The sequence below is a fragment of the Castor canadensis genome, chromosome 9 (assembly GCF_047511655.1).
Source record: "Castor canadensis chromosome 9, mCasCan1.hap1v2, whole genome shotgun sequence".
NCBI classification, from domain to species: domain Eukaryota; kingdom Metazoa; phylum Chordata; class Mammalia; order Rodentia; family Castoridae; genus Castor; species Castor canadensis.
Genome location: NC_133394.1, coordinates 77,373,188 through 77,387,518, shown reverse-complemented (window position 1 = coordinate 77,387,518; position 14,331 = coordinate 77,373,188). Strand labels below are relative to the sequence as shown.

Here is a 14,331-nt window from a genome sequence, read left to right as displayed (position 1 = left end):
TCAAGTATAGAAATAAATATGAAATGGCTTACTAGTTTTGGTTACAGACCTTGTAGAACTCCTTGACATTTTAAACCATGGTGATGCCTTATTTTGGTTAGTTTATTTTGAAAGGAAGGGAAAAATACAGAAGTTATTACAAAGAAAAAATATCTACAGAAAAGAACAAAATGACCAAATTTTAAAGCAAAGAAGGAGAAATTTTAAAATGGCTCCATGATTTTATGCCTATGTAGGCATGCCATTTGGCTATAGGGAATTTTGAAAACAATCCTACAGGCAGAAACCAGAATTTGTCAGGAGAATAAGATGTGATAAAAAGTATTTCAGATGCTTTGGCAGTCAAGAAAATGTGATTTCTAATCCTTATTTCACCTCCAGTGATGTGTAAGCTTGGCCAGGTGAATTTACCTCAATAGCTTCAGTTACTTTACCTTAGAAGGAAGGGTATTGAGCTCAATGGTCTGTATCATCCTCGCATCTTGTCTGTGAAGAACTTAATTTTACATTTGTGTTGGTCTTGACAGTGGAAGTACCAGGTAATGTATCCAGGAAGTCAGTGAAAATGCAGAACCAAAGTTGAGAAAAGCAAGATGGTAGAAGTAGCAGCATAGAGAAATTCACAAGGATGAGAGAGGAACATCTCCAAAGCAAAGGACCTTGGACACAAATGGAAAGGCAAAATGTGAGAAAACGCCTGTCTTATGGGGAAACTAGAATAGCGGAGGTGTGCGTTTCAAAAGGAAAATTAGGACAGGACAGTTTAGCTGTCCATCCATTTGGCTTCAGAATACATGACAGTTTGGTAGGATTATGAAATCAAAATGACTCTGAACCTAAAGGACTAGTAAGAATTGATAGCAGACCAAATTAAAAGACTTTAAATTCTAAGTAATTCTAAAAGAACATGCTTCTCCATCTCCCTATCCCGGCACACACCACCTTTACACTAAAGCACAGTAGGTACCATATTATACGTGTTACCATTCAGGGCCCTTGTGTGAATAACGGTGGTGTTTTTATTTTTCCCCTTTAGAAGTGGCAGTTATTGAAATCTTGCTTGAAACCATGAATTTTTCATAATAGCCAGGCAGCTATTCAGTCAAGCACTCCAAATCAATAAGCCCCAGCTATGATCCAAGAAAGGTTAAATAAAAATAATACATGTCAGTATTTCACTAAGCCCTATCATGCCTGCTCATGCTGCTTCCTTTCATTTATTTTTTCATGTAGAATTATTTATCCATTCATTAAAAACAAATCCACCACACCAAACACACAAATTCACTCCATTTACCAGTGGTTAAACCTCCTTATTAATTTTATTGTTCTTTATTTTTACATATTAACCTTTTGTTTTATACATAAATTCTGTATGCTATAAGACTGAAAGTTTCATGTGATTGTATAATCTGTACATTTTTCTAATTTTAATGGCAAAATGAAACAACAATTTTATACGCACACAATAATAGACATATGTACTACATATATTTACATATACACACACACTTCCCATCTGTAGACTAAATAGTATATGCCTAACTTCACATTATCATTTACATTAAAGTTATTAACAACTTTATAAGAATAATTGCACTTAGTTTAGTTTATACTTTTAGTTACTTTCTTGTGTAATAATTGTATCCAATGAGACATTACTTGACTTAACAATGTGAAAATGTTTACGATTATTGTTGTATTGCTTTTACCCTGAAATAGAAAGGTAAGTCACACTTCGACCTCTACCGTTTTAATAAATTAGAATATAATTTCTCTTTTCAACTGATTTGTCATTTATGGTGAGTAATTCAGCCAATTCATACTTTGGAAATAGTGGAATTAACTTCAGGTAAAAACAATGTTTTGCATATACATTGGAAATCTTCAAATATTGGTTGCCCACAAATATTTAATTCAGGAAATAATTAGTTACATTAATTATATATTAGGTAGATTAAACAGTTTAAGACACTAGAGGGCAGCAAAGCTCAGAGAAAAGACTTGTATTCAAATGCTGATTCTCAATCCAAGGCAATAAAATGATTGAATAGTCTAGAGATACCATAGACCCATGCTTCTCCCAAATATGTCCGTGAATCATAAAGTCTCGCCTCTTGCATCATCCTAAAATAAAAAGGCTTGTTATCCTGTCAACTTTTGGAAAGCTGGCTGTTTTAATTTGGTCATCAGCAAACAATGAGCATTTTAAGGCATTCTTTAAAAATGAAAACTGCATAACTCTTCAACAATTATGCTAGTTCTAGTTTTTTAAGAAACAGCTATGAAATAGGTCAACTGAGTGTTTCTGTGGGATTTTGGCTCCCTCAGAAACCAGATGTTTCTTAATGATTTTTTTCTCCATTAGAGCAGTAAAAATGAAACAGATGTCTATCTCTTTAAACATGAAGTTTTTCTGAGTCTTTAAGAAACATACAAATGTCTATGAAAGAAAAAAATCTGTGATCTGTACTTTTAGTGTCCATTAATACAAAAAAAAATATTTTAAAGTATGTTTTTGTTCCTGACATAAATTAATAGTTGCATATACAAACCAATGTTTATTAAATAAGCAACCATTATTTTAATATGACAGAAGTTCTGCGAACTCATAACAAATTTTTTGAATGATATATGCCATACTCTTCCTCTGCATATCAAAATTCATGTTAAGATATGTTGGAAGTCCTAGTTCTTTAGCATTATATCACTATTTTTTTTAGTGGGTTTCAAGACCTCAAGCATCCATTTTTATGGAAATTCTTTGTAAGCAAAATATACAAAGTAACACAATGTTAGAGTTACCAATTAACAAAATAAACTAGTCTTTTTCTCAATGATACTTTTCCAATATTGATCTTGGCTTTGTGATGTTGACTTTGTTTGTTACCTATTGAATATCCTGACAAAGTTAATCTACTTGGAATTTAAAAGTTAAGGGAGAAACAAGAAGATGCATTTGAAGCTTAGTCCTTTAGGGAAATTAAGAAATTTTAAGAAATTTAAAAGACTTCTTGATGTCATTATATATATATATATATATATATTAGAACTATATGTAATATAGTACAACAAAACATAATAATTTTATAAATATGTATAAGTGGTGATAATAGGGGAAAAATTTATCTGAAGTCTTCTGAGCTAAGACTTCATTATGGCTGCAAAACTTTACATTACCTAAATGCTAATGACTCCAAATTCACTTTCCAGTCCATCTTTGTTCCATGACTACATAGTTGTATATTTCCATTAGGGTTCCAATTCTTTGAAGCATTTCAAGGTCAATGTCGTCAAAGCTGAAGTGAAAATCTAAACCTGTTCTTCCTCTTTACTTCAGGTTGTCACATCCTACCATTTCATCCACACTAAACTAGTATTCAACTAACTAAGCACCAAGCCCTGTAACTTTTTAATTATAAATATGTCTTGACACTTTTCTCACTTTAAAGACCTCACTGTGCTGTCTATTGTAGCTTCTTAAAAGATCTCCAATACTGTCTTCTCAAAAATATTACCTATATGGTCAGAATGTTAATATAGATACCCTTACTCCACTCCAGTGTTTAAATGATTATAGTAAGTCTCCAATATGGCAGGTAACATTGCCACTACTTTTGCACTTAAATCATATTCTTGATAAATATTTGTTGGGCCAAAAAGATCCCAATGCTCAGAAATTCTGTTTTGACAAGGTGTGGACACAAATCAGAATTATTGCTGGGGCTATCACAAAGAATAAACTGAAAAAATTAGGTAGAAACATCTACCCCAGTTTAATGTATTCTTCACTTTTTGAGGAAATCCTAGAGAAAAACAAGCACAGTAGACAATGGTCCTGACAAAAGTTCATGAGATGAACTTTTGCCAGAAGCAGCATAGAAAAGAATGGAATCTTTTTGGAGATTTGCAGATTAAACCCAACAATATAGCCCACTTTTTTCTCACATTTCTCTTTCAAAAAACAATCTTCTCTGAAAAAAAATAAATATTTGACACTTTTATAAACAATGTATAGTCACGGCTGGGCATTTTCTCTGAAGAAATAGTAAAAACCCAAACAAAGGCACTTTCATCTGGTGTTTGTGCTTGGTAAACTAGCAGTATTAGGAAAGAGCTTTCATTTGTTCATTCATTTCCTCATGTGTCTGAGCGCCCAGAGAAAGTGTTTACACAGCTAAACTGCTCATTTCTTTCTCCAGAAAAATCAAGCCATTGCAACTGGTAGAGATTAATTGAAACCTCATAAGCATGAAGAAGAAGAGGCTTGTTAACCAGGAAAGAGTAGAGACCAAATAAACTCATCTTTCATTAAATCTTTTGTGTCGAAGGAAAGAGATTATGTTGCCTCTTTGTGCATCTTCAACTTCTGACTACCTTTCTGACTTGCTTGATTTTCCTTTGTATGAAAATATATCCTTAGTTATAGAACAGCTGATCCAACTATAAAGAACTTTTTCCTTCTGCTGTTTTATACACATAAAATATTTCACCAAACGGTTTTACTCTTCTCTTTTAGTTTGATTATTGGTACTCTGTGTGTCTATTTGCTCTATGATATAGCCACAAAATTACTGATTTGGTTAAGTGTAACATGATTCTAAAGGATTCTAAAATGAATCAACATAACAATCCCTAAACTAGACATCAGGCGGGATAAAGAAAGTATATAACAACGTGCTAGACTTCTATAATTACATATAGGTAGCAAAACAAGGCAGGATAAAATAAGTTACACTGTAAGTTTAAGCTATCATAAATCAGTGGATGGTAGGTGTTAAGAAGTCTATTCATATTGAGAATTACTGCTAAAATCTCAAGTTCATACCCACGCTACGCACAACCACCCATGTTATACACCACTTGCCTTACGCTTACATTTAATTTATGTAATCAACACAATAGTAAATGAGGTCAATACTTTATTCTGCTTATTTCCATTTAAACTTATATCATTTCCTCCCGTTTTATCAAAAATGAGATGACTCTTCTCACTTTCCTTACTAAAGTGGTACCTAACGAGACACATTAAAAACTTTTAACTTGTTATTGTTCCATACTTTATTAATTTGAAAAAATATTATGCCTAAAACTTGCAATTAAAGACTAGGTTGAGTTAGATGATTTGGGGGAAGAGTTTCAGGAAACAGAGCTCTTTTGCAGGTTAGATGCTATCAGGAAGCAGGGCTAATTCTGTTTGTTCATCCTCATAAATCATCTCTGGAAGAAGGGAGACTGAACTGAGAGTAAGGTTGCAAGTGGGAAAGAAACTGCAGGCACCTATGTCACCAAACAGAGGGATGTTTGGTATTTTATGACGTAGACGTATTTATGTTTTGTCTGTGTTCAGACATGACTACAAGTGAGCTTGCTTTTGTCTCGGTTTACCTTGGTCACAGAGTAGCCTTGTCTGATGTTGATGTTCTATGAAATTGTTTATGATCAAAAGAAAAACACAAACATCTAAGAGCGAGTGTCCAGCCAACTCACCACTTCAGTCTAGCTGATGTGATCAGGCCAGTCCCACCTGGCAGGGCTGCTTTTTTATTTCTGTTTCCCCTTTGGGTTAAGAGCAATGGAATAAGGCCAAAGACATTAATCCATAAGGATCATACTTTCACCATCACTGAGATCTTGCTGATCAGAAGAATTTCTTAGAGAACATAATCTTAGGTTGGACTACAATTTGTCACCTGATCTTTTGGTGCAGAAAGAATTATCAAGCACTTGGAATGTGACCATTCTCTGAAATTCCAGAGAGAACACACACATCTGCCACCTGCAATGTAGCAATGATTCACTTCAAAATGATTATTAGGCCTTGACACAAATCTTGAAGTCCAAGCTCTAAATGATAAACTCCATGCTGTAAATCCATCATGTTTAGTTTAAGAAGTCAGATCTCTTTTTTCCTTAGCTTCATGGTAAGATTATGTATTTCTTTTGTAGTATGTACAGAGCATACACAAGGCTATACACAAGCATATAGATGTCACAAGAAGTGCTTACTGTGATAGAAATCTTCCCGCAGTTAAAACAAAAGAAGGATGGTGCAAATTATCCACACTTGCTACTGAATTTTGACTCATTTCTTAAGCACTAAAGACTAGAAATTGTTTTATTTCTGACTTTTGCTAGGGTGAAAGTCAAGTCTCACATCATTTTGCCAGTGTATTATCCCAATGTGAAAATAGCTTGCATAATGTATATGAAAAAGGAATCAGGTATTCTGAGAGCTTTTAAAAAATATGTAGGCATTTCCTTTAGAAAGTTTATGGGCAACATTTTTTGTAGCTAGAGATAATGTAGCTAAGAGATGACATTAAAATGACATTTTTAAATGACATTACATTTAAAAATCCAAGGCTAGGGAGAGTGCAGGAAGGAGCTACAAGGAAAAGTTGATCAATGGGTACTGAGTTAGCAGTTAGATAGGAGCAAGGACTGGAGGTGTAGCTCAGTGATAGAGTATGTACTTAGCATGCATGAGACTTTGGGTTCAATTCCCAGCACCCCCCAAAAAAGGAATGAGTAGGAAAAAGAAGTCCTGGTGTGTTATTGCACAGTGAGGTGACTATAAATATGTACTGTATATTTTTAAAAACAAGAATGAATTTTAAATGTTTTACTATAAATATAAGTGCTTGAGGAGACAGACATGTTTCACCTAATTCAAACATTGCACAATGTATACTTATATTGAAATGTCACATGGTACCCATTGATATGTATAATTTTTATTTTTCATGTATTGGTTAAAAATAAATTTTATCTAAATGAGAAAAGAATTCAGATAAGGAAGAAAGCATAGTAAAGAATATTAAAAGTCCCTGTCTAGGTCAGTGAAAGTAGGAAAAAGGATCAGGAAATATGATACCAAAGGATCCATGAGAAGAAGACTTTGGGGAAGGTAGATTGTTATAGGGTAAAATGCTGCTGGCAGTCCAACAAAGAAGGATAGACATGTGGCCACCAGGTTCTACAACACAGAGGTCACTGGTTACCATGACAACAAACACTTCATTGGACTGGTAGGGACAAAAGCCACTCAGTGAAAGAGTGATTGGAACAATAAGTAGCTAAAATTATAACTTAAAAAACTCCAGGAAATATCAAAATACAAATGAATCTAATAAGAATTCTATGCAGCCTATACTAAGAAAATGTTACCTTATCCATGTTATAAAAAGAAATTAATCAAATTGAATTTTTTCTTGTGTTTGTACTTTGATGTAATGATTCAACATTAAATTTATCTATTTTTGCTAAGATAACTTATTATTTTAATTTGGCCTTAATAAATTTATACCAGCCAGGTGCCAGTGGCTCACAACTGTAATACTAGCTACTCAAGAGGCAGAGATCAGGAGTAACATGGTTCGAAGCCAGCCTGGACAAATATTTCATGAGACCCTATTTCGAAAAACCCCAACACAGAAAAGGGCTGGTGGACTGGCTCAAGGTGTAGGTCCTGAGTTCAAGCCCCAGGACAGCAAAAAAAAAAAAAAAATAGAAAACCAATTTAACCTTAATAAATTTACACCAGAATTTTTCATGGGACTTCACAAATTGATTCTAAAGTCTACAAAAAAGAAAAAAATAAACTTACAATACTACATAGGAAATTTGAAGCAGTAATAATAAGTGTAGACTAATCATATAGGAAGAAATGTGTTAATATAGCAACAAATAGTCAATCCAGGTAAGAAGCCATGCATAGTCCTGAGTACTTATGGACTGTCGTTACAGGTACACATGACATTCCAATCCACTGGCAGGGTGGCAAGGTTAACTGAATGAAGCTGGAAAAAATGAGCAGCAGCTAGAGAAAGCAAACGAGAGAGTTCCTCTCAATCCTTATACCAAATAAATCAATGATCTAAAAGTAAAATGTAAAGCATCAAAACAGGAAAGAAAATAATTAACAGGTTCACTTACATTCTTCTTTAGAAAACATCTTTGTAAGAATAATTGTCCAAAATCTACTTTAAGCATTAAATTTGAGCTCATCAAAATTGCTTTTTCAGGCAAGAAAAATACAAAGCAAAATTATAAACATAATAACATACATTTTAGTAATATATGTGCTAGTAGGGCAATTTTCTTAATATTTATACTGCTCTCACAAGTCAATGCAAATCATTTCAAAAACCATATAGATAAAAATGGATACAGATGTGAATTCAGAGAAAGAAATGTGAAGTCTAAAAGTCGAAGGTGTGATCAGCCCCACCACAACAAAATGAGGGTACATTAGAATTATATTTGGTTATCAAGTTTTCAATTAATCCATTTGGCAAAAAGTAAAATGACCTTACTACTCTGTATTAGAAAGGCCATGGAGAAGCAGTCACTGTCACACAGTGTTGGTACAAACATAACTTGGAATACCCCTCTGGGATGCAATTCCACAGCAATCAAAAGTCTAAACATATCCTTGGACTTTATAATTTCACCACTTATCTTACACACACACACACACACACACACACAAGCATATGTATACACATATGCCACAAAATGTAGTTAAAAGCTAGGTATGGATGCTCACACCTGTAATCCCAACACTAGGAGTCCGAGGCTGTATAATCTTGAATTCGAGGCAAGGATGACCTACATAGTGAGTTCGAGACCACTCTGGCTCTACAGAACAAGGCTTAGTCTCAAAAAACATCATACACACACATCTACATGCACATAATTATAAGATTTTTCAGAGCACTATTTCCTTTATTAGCAAAGAATTGTGAGCCTCCTATATCTTCATTGTAGGGATCTATCTGACAGCAATCTGTGAAGTAGTTAAAAGGAATTAGACATTCCTGTGTGCACTTACATGAAAGACCTCCTTGAAGAACTGTTGAGTGGAAAAGTAAAGTGTTCTATACTTTATGCAAAAAAGAAAAGAAAATAAAAAGAAAAAAGAAATTGCTTCAAGAAGAAATCTGCATATTGAGAATTAATGACAGAAAGGCTGCTTACATTTATCACTGTTCAAATTTCACACCACAGTCAAACATAGTAAGTATATATACATTCATACGCAAACTCATAGAAATCTTTTGATGAGGACAAAAGTGTGAATTTTCTATCTGCTTTTGAAGTAATAAAACAAAGCAAGAAGTGAGGCCAATATTTATTTGTAGCATTTCTGAAAAGAAAACAGAGAGCTTAAATGAATGTGTTCTTGCAGTTTTTCTGTTTTTGCTGTGACTTTGTCTGCTTTGACAATGAAGACCAGGAGCATTCTGAGGGTCCGCCCATTTAGCAATCAGAATGAAGTGTGGAGATGGTGAGACTGGTGATTCCACGTGGTGGCAAGTACAGGACAGTCCAAGAAAACTCAGGAGGACAGAGCGGCTCATCTGTAATTACAGCAGAGCACTTCCATGTTAAGTTCAGATATTTGTTTCATATGGAAGTGACAATTCTCTAGAGGAGAGTGGCCATTTTCAGAGCAGAGTCTAATTTTTCCATTTTAAGTAAAATGCAGCACTATACATACAAATATGGCTAAGTTTTTTTATATTTTTGGGTAACTAAAATATAAAAGATGGTACTTCTCAGTAGTACAGCACTTGCCTAGAGTTCTCAAGGAGTTCCAACAAGAACCTCCTATGAAAAAAGAATGGAGTTCTGATAACCCATATCTAACCAATCCAAGAAATATAATATTAAATCATTCTGAGAGTGAGGGAGAGAGAGGCATGCAGAAGGTGGGTAGAACTTTGAGACAAGAAGATCAAGTATATCAGTGCCATATAATAGGAAATTTAGAGCAAGTGCAAGGCAGATGTGAGAGTCTTTTGAGGGTTGTATTTAGCAACTTAAAGTGAAATTGGTTCGATGTCTTCTGTGCTTCTCTATTGGGCTGCAATGTGGTGCAGGTGTGCAGTTAGGGACTGAAGTCAACACCAGGGATAAGAGTGCTGTGGTTTGCCTCCCAAGGGTGCATGTGTTGTAAGTTTGGTCCCCAGCATGACAGTGTAGGCAGGTCCCAGTGAATTGGGGGAGATAGAGCCTCATAGTGTTAACAGCAATAGTTCAGTCTGTAATCAGAAGACTTCCAAATTCTTTGTGTCCTGCAGGGAAGAATCCATTGTAGGACACATGGGTAAAAATGGAGTTTATTAAAAGTTAGGGAAGGGAAATACAAGTGGAAGCCGGGAAGCAGAGAGTGTGCTTCTCTTCTTCAGGTGCTTTTAAAACCTATGGAAAGGGAAAAACAGGGTGATTCCCATCCAATAATCAATGAATGGGAAAGGGCATGAGTGGTCCATGGACCAGGTGAGGGTAGTCCAAGCTGTCCCTGGGTCATGGCATGGTCAATCTGAAATACAATATTAAGTTATTTATCTCCTATGGCTTCCAAAGTTTCCCTAACTCTAGCCTGCCTCAGTGGGAGGTCATTTGGTCATTCAAAGTGTGTCCTCAGAGAGTATTGACATGTTTTTCATGGGCCCTTGTGTTGGCTCTCATGAGAAGTTTGTTATAAAAGGGCAAAAAGAGCAAGCCCATCTCTTCCCCAGCCTCTTGGGCTTCCTGTCTTGTGTTGTTGTCTCTCCTTCCCAAACACTATTTTGTGCCATCTGAAGTTCACCAGAGCTCAGCTGATGGCAGCATCAAAAATGTCCAGAAGTGTCAGCTAAAGAAACTCTTAAATAAATTTACCCAACCTTAGGTATTTCATTATGGTAGCAAAAAATGGACCAGTATAGGGAGTAACAAAGAAGACCAGTCTGTTTGCAAGAGAGTGATTATGGCTTACCTTAGAATCTAATCTAGGCTAAAAAACTAACAGAGATGTGAAGGTGGAGTGGTAAAAAGTGGTGTCTGATAGGATAAATGGATGAAAAACCAGTAGTATTTCAGACAACAGTTCCTGGGGTCAGTGGAGAAATTGAACCCCAAGGTTAAAGGGTAGGGTAGAGATTTGGGTAAAAATAGAATGAAGCATAGAACCACAGTATTGGTTGGTTGGTATAGAGTAGAGGAAAGAACTGGCTAGAGTTCAGGAAGGCTTTTTCTAGCCAGGTATGGTGGCACATCCTGTGATCCCAGGACTCTGGAAGCTGAGGCAGAAGCATCTCAAGTTTGAGTCCAGTCTGGGCTCCATAGGTCAGACCCTATCTCCAAAAGACAAAAACAAAGAAAAAAGGGGAAAAAAAGAACTCTTAAATATTCTTAAAAGGTTTTGTTAATGGCGCTGGTGCAGTCTGTGATCAGAAAACTTCCATATTCTTCATATCCCATGGGAAGAATCCATTTCAGGACACCTGGGTGTAAAGGGAGTTTATCAAATAGTAGGGAAGGAAAATACAAAGCAGAGCATGGTGGGGCCCAGGTGGAATCTGGAGGACAAGAGCAAGCTTCTGCTCTTCAGATGTTTTTAAGACCTACACTAACCTATGGGAAGGGGAGAACCAGGTGATTCTCATCCAATAATCAATGAGTGGGGTGGGGCATGAGTGGTTCCCTGCCAGAGCATGGTTAATCTAAACTGTAATATTTTTCTATGAGTCCCAAACTTTCCCTAATTTTAGCCTGCCTCTGTTTGACAAGTAGTTAGTATTGAATTTTCTCAAATGTGTTTTTAGCCTTTTTTAAAATCTGGACTCTTTTTCTTGTTAGACATGTACATATGTTATATCACATCTTTCTAACATTTAGCCATTTTCCCATGGAACCAAAATACTTAATATAGTGGTTGTTTTCTTAATAATCTGTTTTATGCAACTTGCTAGGGTTTAATTCTGGGTTTTCCTGTTTCCAGTTATAAAAGTAATTATACTTTTAGATCTTTACTATCTTCAAAGCCTGTTTGGGTAACTTTCCATCCTTTTCTATACTCTTGACCTCATAATTTTCATGGAACTGTTAAATCTGTGCTTGTACATTTGTAATGTCATCTGTTTTTATTTAGAAGCTTATGTGGAAATTATTTTTTATTTTTTATTTTATTTCCTATTTTTGGTACTTTTTAGAACTTTAGTATTTTCCACAATATCATTCATAGAAATTTTCAAAATCACTATCATTGAGAAGTATACAGTAGTCTCATAATTTTATCTCTTCCTTATATGTTACTGAATTCCTTCTCTCTCTCTCTCTCTCTCTCTCTCTCTCTCTCAAAGATTTGTATTACATGATTATAGTTTCTGGGCGTTTAACTTTCCTAATTATTCCCCAAAGATATTATGTTTATGTTGTAGTTATAAAATTTTTTTAATGTTTTGTTTGTGTGTCTGTGTGGCTTTCTAATTTTTCAGGAGCATTCTAAGTTGAAATTTACTTCATTTTTGTGCTATTGTTTAATCATAGAATCACATTTACATCTGGCTTCAATTATATTAGTTTTTAATGTAAGGTTTTTATTCTTATTTTTCCTGTAGTATATAAATATTTTAGTCACTTTTTATCTCAGTCACTTAGATGATAGTTTGAATTTTTGTTTATTGTTGTTGCTTTACAAAGTTGTTTCACTTTTTGAATTTTGTCTTCCATGAATCACAATTTTATTTTTATGTGTGCATTAAAACTATATGCCATTTGTGACAGCATGGATGACCTTGGAGGACAATATGCAAGGTTAAATAAATCAGGCACAGAAACACAAATGCTGTATGATCTCACTTACCTGTGAGAAGCAGAGAGTAGAATGGTTGTTACCAGGGGCTGGGGAAGGAGAGAGGAGATACTGGTCAAAGGATGCAAAAGTTCAGGTAAATAGAGGAATAGGTTCAAAGGAGCTAGTATATAAAATGGTGACTACAGTTAATAACAATGTATCATATGTTTAAAAATTGCTAAAGGAGTAGATTTGAGCATTGTCATCAAATGAAAAAATAAATATGTAAAATGATGCACTTGTCATTTAGTCTGATCTAGCCATTCCACATATCCAAAATGTCATGTCATATACCATAAATATAAACAAATTCTATCTTTTCAATTAACAAATTTAAGAACAGATACTGAACTGAAAGTCTTACATACAGGAAGACCTGAGAGCCCTGTCAAGTCCTGTGACACTGCAATTTCTCACTGGCCTACCCCAGAACACTGAGCCTCCTAGCACTTTTCTTTCCAGTTGTGCTTCACCGTCATAGAGCTTTTTATAAACTGTTATTCTTTAACCCAAAGAAATTTACTCATAGAAATTTAAAGACTAAGAGTTAGTAACTTATAGTAGTACCGTGAAACAAATTATGGAAAGAACAAAGGATAGAAAAACACTATCATCACTGAGGCAGGCATTATCTCCCTGAAGAGATTTAAAGCGTATATGGTGTAACAACAGTAGCTAGCCTTACACGAACAAAACAATTCTACCAAAATCCACATAGTGCTTTGAATTTTATAACTGATACTTGACAAGTGCCAAGTGTATGGTTCAAATTCTTTCACCAATCATGACATGATTTGTTTTTCAATGTCTGTAATTATAGAGTCAAGCCATGGGAAAATAGCTCATTATATCCACAAGAAAGATATAAAGATATTTCACAAGCCCATGCTCTCTTCCTGAGAACCTGTCATATAAACCACAAACCTTGCATTATTCTGCGGTTTTGCTTAAGTGGTAGCTCTATGCACACTCAGAAACTGACTCAAAAAAAAGTAACATTAGAAGTCACTGTAGAAGAGTAACAAATTTATTTATGACATGTGTGTTCTTTATTAGGCGACATGGAAAGGGTTATTGATAAATAACAAAAATTTTCAACCCAAAATGGGCTGAAAATTGGACTAGATGGGCACCTTGTCATAAACTTAAGTAAATTATGAAAATATTCTGTAACCTTTTTTCTTAACAATTAATTACTTTTTACTCAGTTTCTACCTTTATAGTTGTTTTTTTGTCAAATAAAATAATGTCCTGGTATGTTTGGTTATTAATATTGATTTATTTCCTTCCTTTAAAAGAAATCTACCAGACTTGCATATGCTTTTGCTCAACTTGTGGACAAAATTTATAGACAGGTACAAAAAAATAAATCTCTTTTTGCATCTCAGAACTCATTGTTTCATATGAGTTTTGATGCATATAAGAAGAAATATAATGGAAAAAGAAGAAAGAAAAACATTGAATCTTTTTCCACTTATTTGTTAAGAGCCATACACTACCATGAGTGTATTAAAAATTGCTGAAGCACCAATTTTTCTCAACAAGAGCCAGTTCATGTAGTAGTCCGCTGAAGTTGAGACAGGGTAGAAAACAGGAAAAAGGGTTATGGGACTCAGGCGTCTGGTGACTTTTCCTAGTGGCCACTGTCTTACCAGTTGCAGAGACTTTTTCAAAAAAAGCCCTTTTGTGAAAAGCATTGAAGG

At 34.7% G+C, this 14,331-nt stretch overlaps 1 non-coding gene across 1 annotated transcript; it reads left to right on the top strand.

Annotated features, from left to right (window-relative positions):
• Positions 1 to 13,934: 13,934 nt before the first annotated feature.
• On the top strand, positions 13,935 to 14,062 carry LOC141411280 (small nucleolar RNA SNORA40). The gene has a single exon (XR_012436072.1). It is a non-coding gene; the product is annotated as a small nucleolar RNA SNORA40 (small nucleolar RNA).
• Positions 14,063 to 14,331: the final 269 nt, after the last annotated feature.